This window comes from Fragaria vesca, unplaced genomic scaffold (assembly GCF_000184155.1).
Source record: "Fragaria vesca subsp. vesca unplaced genomic scaffold, FraVesHawaii_1.0 scf0512962, whole genome shotgun sequence".
In the NCBI taxonomy this organism is placed as follows: Eukaryota; Viridiplantae; Streptophyta; class Magnoliopsida; order Rosales; family Rosaceae; genus Fragaria; species Fragaria vesca.
Window position 1 is genome coordinate 30,017 of NW_004443398.1, and position 6,941 is coordinate 36,957.

A 6,941-nucleotide genomic window follows, 5' to 3' on the forward strand; every position below is an offset into this window, starting at 1 on the left:
CACGCACTTAGCTCGTCGCTGCGGTTGGTTCGTGCGTGAAACATTCCTTCCTGGCGCGTCGGGCGGTGCAGGCGTCATTGCTGACGCAAGCCACGAGCTTGGGCCTGGGCTGAGGTGGCTGCAACTTGCCTGGGTCACTCTTCTCCTCTCACTGGGTTAGTTTTCTCCCCACCCAATTAACCTGGGCTAGAAAATGAGTGATCTCATTTTGTGGGTGGAAACAAATAATTCTGGACTGGGTTACTTTGCTGAGGTGGATCCAACCTGGGTTGGATTTTTTTCCCACCGGTGGACTTGCTCTAAGCGTTGAAAGAAATCCTTGAAGAAACTAGGTTGGCAAATGGGTGTTGGTGCATCCTATTCTTGCCCAACTCCAAGATTACCTAGCTATAGCTAGTTGTTAAAGTTTAGACAAGAAAAAGGATAGAATTTGTTGCGAGTTGCCAACTAGGTCTTGCAAAATTACTAGCTAAGATGTTATGAAATTTCGTTTCTTTTTGTTCCTACACAAGTTCAGAGCAAAAAGTAGAATACAACAACAAAATGGAAGGTAAATGCTACATTTGATTTAATCCAGTTGAATATTTCAAGCTCAGATATTGGTTTCTTTCTTTTTTACGTAAGGTTGAGCAAAAAGCGATTACAACAATAAGGTTTATTGGGCTTATATGCTATATTTGGTTTAATTGATTTAGATATTCCAGGCTAGGCAAGCTAATTTTTTACTTGGGTGTTTACTATTTTTTATTCATTTTCTTGGTGTGTTAATTTTTCATGAGAATACAATGTCTTTTTTTTAAGCTAAGGGTGTGTTTACTAAACTTGAATGGGATTGAGAAGGAATTGGAGATCAAAAGAATGAGAGAGAGAATGAATAGGAGTGAGAATAAGTCATTCATATTGCATGTTTACTTGAGAAAGACAAGTTACACAAACTCCCCTTTAAATCAACTTGCTCCAAAAAGATCAAAGTTAACAGCAGATTTACCAGGGACCAAAAACGCAGACTCTCAAGAACAAGGACCGTCCAAACTGTCTTAGGAGGGCAAGAGCATTTGCAACAAAGTTTGAGAAGCTAAAACTCATTAAAATTTGAATACTCACGTGTGAATATGAACCCATTGTAATTCAACTTGAACCATCCATCATATAGTTTCAACCATTTCATCTCCACCATGGTTATTCCCAAAAAGATTTTAGGTCATCTGTGAAACCATCCCAACATCGTCTAGCGACAACGTTATATTGGAGGGTTATGGTTGTTTTTTGTGAAGATCGATATCTATTTATTTGAGTGGAGTCTTTGTTTTCCTAGATTAACTAGATTAACTAAGTACAAAAATTGAAAGAAAAACAAATACCAAAAAAATAGTGCAAACTTTAGTGTACATCATTCAACTCCTAACGATTTTTATATTTGCTCGAAAGTAAATAAGAATCAAATAACTTAAAAAACAATCACTGCCTTAGTTTTTTTCACCCAGGTTGTGAGTCGGTGGTTGTGGGTACATCAGATTCACCATCAAAACCCCTAACGATCTTTCGATCTAGTGGAGTTTTTTTTGTTGGTGGCTCTTTGTTTTTTCGCGTTGATGCGGGTGTGTCTTCTCTGTTGATGGCTCTTGTGTTAGCTGACCTAGACCGTGGGCATTCATAGTTGAAGCTGACCGTGTTTTCTATTTATGGTTTTAATATGGGTATTTTCTAGGCTTTATTTGTTTGTATATGTTTTCCTTGGACCGCCTGTTTGGGCTCTTTTTCTTGTAATGGTGTATTTCTAATGAAAGAAAATTCAGTTGGAAAAAAAAATAAATAAATAATGGCATGTTGTCATATCAGAAAAATAACTAACGAAAGAGTATGTTAGCCAAACACTTCTCTTGGAACGCGCCTCATGCACCTTAACCCTCGAATCTGCTTTGGCCTTCCTTCTTTCTCGTCCATCTGCGCTAGTGTCGGTCTATGGCCGCGCTGGTGCACGTCGTGTGCGGTCGGACGGATTGTGTTCCCCTTAGGCTTACCTTTTGCTTGGAGGCTAGAGTCGGAGGGTGCGATTCTTCATCTTTCTTGATCTGAGGAGGCAGTTACCTCTAGATCTGGGGCTAGATTAGGATGGTGGTGTGAGATCGGATTGGTGTTGGTTGGTAGAACGATTAAAGCGGCGTCGTGGATGCTTGGAGAGGATGTTGAGATCGATCTAATGGCATGATGTTTTCACTCGTCTGGTTTCTGGTTTTTGGATCAGGTCAAGAGATATTTCGAAGGGTTTTGGGTGGATTGATACATGAAGGTGGTGGCGCGATGCAGGTGGAAGGGAACCGACGTGGGTGGTGTTAAGAGTATAAGGGTATTTGAGTCATTTGACTCTAATCCCTACCCTAGAAATTTTATGAGATGTACACTATTCATTATCAACACAATACAAGATGTAGACGATTTGCCTCTTCTACGTTTTCTTTACGTTTTTAGCTCTTTAGATTCAATAAACCTTGATTCCTATCATGATATCAGAGCCCATGGTCACAATCTTGTGCCTTGTGGCTTCTGAGTTTCTTTGCTAGCTTCCGCGTTTTAAATTTCTATAGCTTTGTTTTCAATTTCAGTTTCCCCCAAATTCACAAACCCTAGTATCATATTTTGCTCGTGTCTTCTCAAATCGAATCCTCGAATCAGAGTCTCTAGGCGCGACTACTGTTTATCCTTTCCGAATGAGTCCAACCGAAGCCGTGAAGTCCTCATCTATCTCGGACATCGTCATCGTCGCCCGATCTTCCTTTGTCGTTCGTGCCAACTTCAATTCCTCAATCTGGAATCTCTTTCTCCAATATCACTTTGGTATAATCATCTCTAGCTTCTGCTTATTCTTGCTATCTGAACTTTTCGAAGAGCTTTTGATATATAATTGATGGTGATATGAATCTGGCTGGATGGGAGATGAGTATTTTGAGAGTGAACATCCTTGGGCTTTTGATTTGTTGGTGATACTGATATAAATTTTTCTTCTGTGGTCTTAATTTGCTATGCTTTGGTTCTCATGTATCGCTGCTAGCATCAGATTCTTTACCAATATTGGTAATACCTCTTTAATTGGCATCTCTTTCACTCAATTCATGGATTTTCTCTTTAGTCTTGGATGTTATGATCAATTCATTAGTTTTCCACTTTTCTTGTCAAAGTTTGTTTGCAGTCAACCAAAGAAGGTGACTAAGCAATTTTATATTTCTATTTTTTTGGAGTGGTGAATTGACTTGATGGTTAGACACTACCAGAAGAAAGGCTTTAGCCGACGAAAATAAAAAAAACCAGGCCGACGAATTATTTTTTCGTCGGCTAAAGTCCATGTTAGCCGACAAAATTTTCCTTCGTCGGCTAATTTAAATTTTCGTCGGCTAAAGAAATATTTTTGTGTGCAATACTATACTTTAGCCGACGAAAAGTTTTCCTTCGTCGGCCAAAGTTTTTACTCGTCTGCTATTATCGAAAAAATTCGTCGGCTAAAAGAAAAACAATAAAATGTTGTATAACTTGCTTAGTAGGTTTTAAACAAATACACAACTTTGTGAACCAACTCTACATAGAAGCAAAATTAACAAAAATCTTGTGAAATAAGATGTGTTCATAACGGTGAAATACGGCTATGGTTCAAAAATCACGTAAATCGGGTAACGTCTCTGATGTAGAACAGTCGAAACCCGGTATGTTGTAGATTTGCCGTTTTGTGTCCGATTGACTATTGTGATACTTTTCCGGAAACGTAACGGCCCTACGAGTCAAACTCATTGCTTTGCTATGATATATGGGCCTTTTTGGCCATCCGAGTCCGTTTAGGGCTTGAAAATGTAGTTTTCTTATTTCTGATTAGAGTTGACCGTTTCAATCGAGCCTTTAACATTGTCGAATCCAGTTGAATTTTTTACCATAGACATCTTTCGTCATAATGATTATATCTGACAGTCGAATTTTGGTTTGTGAATTTTAGTCATCGGAATCACAACGTGTCTACTAATGTTGTATAACTTATTTAGTAGGTTATACAACATAGGAAGCAAAATTATCAAAAATCTTGTGCAATAAGATGTGTTCAGAATGATGAAATACAGCTATGGTTCAAAAATCACATAAATCGGATAACGTCTCGGTGCCGATAGTAGCGGTCAACCCTATTTACCGTTATTATTCCCTATGGGGAGCCCTATTGTCGGAAGGTAAATGTCTCAAAATGTTTATAGGGACAGTTGCGTCTCATCTTCGTGAGAGTTTTTCATGTGGAAGGTTTGACCAAACTATGTAATACAGAGGGAGATATGAGCGTTTTCGTGTGATAAGTGACGATGGATTATGGTTGACCGTTTCGATCGAGCCCTTAACGTTGTTGGATCCAGTTGAATTTTTTACCATAGACATCACAACGTGTCTACTAATGTTGTATAACTTGTTTAGTAGGTTATACAACTTTGTGAACCAACTCTACATAGGAAGCAAAATTATCAAAAATCTCATGAAATAAGATGTGTTCAGAATGGTGAAATACGGCTATGGTTCAAAAATCACGTAAATCGGGTAACGTCTCGGTGCCAATAATAGCGGTCAACCCTATTTACCATTATTATTCCCTATGGGGAGCCCTATAGTCAGAAGGTAAATGTCTCAAAATTTTTATATAGGCGGTTGCGTCTCATCTACGTGAAAGTTTTTCGTGTGGAAGGTTTGACCAAACTACTTAATATAGAGAGAGATATGAGTGTTTTCGTGAATTTACAGACTTCAGCCGATGAGATATTAAAAAAGTCGTCGGCTAAGGTCAAAATTTTTTTTACTGTAAACCAAATTTGGAGGAAAATTTTCAAAAGACTTTAGCCGACGAAATCATATATTTTCGTCGACTATTGTCAAAAATTTCATAATTTTCAACCAAAATTTTTTGGCGGTCGACTAAAATTTTCAAAAGAGTTTAGCCAACGAAAATAAAGAATTTTGTCAGGTAAAGTTCTTTATATACGAGTTTTACCGGAGGTGGATGGTAAGAAGTCAGAAAATCAGAAAAAGTTACTATTTCGCCTGCCAGATTTTCTTCTCGGCCTAGTTCCGCCGTCAAGCCACCGGAGACCGCCACACTTGTCCCAAAAGCTTCGACGTCGTCTCTACTTCATTGCTGGATAGGTGGTGCATCGAGTGGCGTCGCCGTGAGGGATAAATCGAGCCCCAAAACTCCGCCGGTTCGGATTTGGTGTCGATCGAATTTCTCCTTCCTCAGGTCACCATTTGGTGAGTTCTATATATGGATAAGTTGAGTTTGATTAGTACTACATTCCCCTAGAATTTGGTAGCTCGATTCGATGTGTGTAGAATCGAAGATTTGAAGTTTTTATGGTTTAAAATTGGGGATTTTTATATTTTGATCCAATTGACCTGTTTAGGCTTAGAATTGGGCTTCGACTTCTTCTAGAAAGTTGTTCGAAATGTTGAGAGGAAGATTCTGTCAAATTTTGGTGGTGATTGGAGGTGGCCGAAAGTTTCTGCAGTTTTTTTTTTCAAAAACCAGCAACTTTAGCCGATGATATTTTAAATACTATATTCGTTGGCTATAGTTTTTCTAAATTTTTTTTATAAGGTTTAGCCAACGAATTATGGCATGTTTCGTCGGCTATAGTTATTTTTTTAATTTTTTTTATAAGGTTTAGCCGACGAAACAGACTATATTTCGTCGGCTATAGTTATTTTTTTAATTTTTTATTACACACTTTAGCCGATGAATATCTTAATTGTTTCGTCGGCTAAAGTCTGGGAAAAAAACCGACGACATATTTTTTGTTGGCTAAACTGTGGGACTATAGCCGACGACGTCTTATTTTTTCGTCGGCTAAAGTCATCGCCGATGACTTTTTCCGAACAAAATCTTAGCCGACGAATTAAGCTAACAGACCGACGAAACTTTTTCGTCGGCTAAAGTGCTTGTCCTGGTAGTGAGAGTATAGTCTGAACGTACGGCTTGTGTGGAGTTATGTTTATTTTGGAGGATTTTTCCACATTGCTGGGAAATTTGGAGTTTGTGTCTATTGTTCCCTTAGTGGTTGTAAGGATGATGCAGTGTTTGATTGGAGTTGTTATATCTTTTAATGGAAAGTTGTGAGGAGTTATTGGAGTGGATGCTATACAAGAATTATATTGTGGTTCTGAATATGTGTTTATGCAATTTCAAAGTCTTGTGAAGATGCATAATTTGGTATCCATTTCAGAGTGGCATTTCTCTCACTTGAGTTATAGACTCTTTCTCTAGTCTTGGTTGTTCTGCACAGGTTCATCATTTGTCTATTTCTTTGTTATTTTGAAGCTTAAAGTTGAAGTTTAAGTTGATGAAGAAGTTAAAAGTTTAAGTTTAAGTTGATGAAGAATTTTATATTTCTTTTTGGGCTGGTGAATTTGGCTTGACACAATGGATGTGTGATTGATTATGTGGCTCTAGAGTGATGAGAAATTTTACATATCCTGGTCTTCTTATTCCCTAGAGATGGTGTTGCATATGATTTGGAGTCACCTACATAGATCGATGTTTGAAATTGATAGTGATTTTAGCTGAAGAAAAGTTTGAAGATAGCTACTGCAGTTTATTTTTCTTCTGTTGGTTAGTACTTGTGGTCTGAAAAAGAAATGTAATGGTGGCTTTGCTAGTATGCTAGATTGTGGAAGATCAAATCTACTCTTTTGGTAATCATTAAAAATAGCATGATGGTCAAGTATGGGGAATTAGTGTTTACTGGTTTATAATGCAGATTGATCATTCTCTCTTCACAAGTAATGTAACACATGCAACAAGGATGATGGGTTTTGATTTGGGATGTTATCTTGTTACTAGTCTGCATCATGTAATTGTTTGGAATCTGATTGTGTACTTTTGTGCAACTATTATATCTGTTACCAAGCATATGGTTGAGAATGGGGGG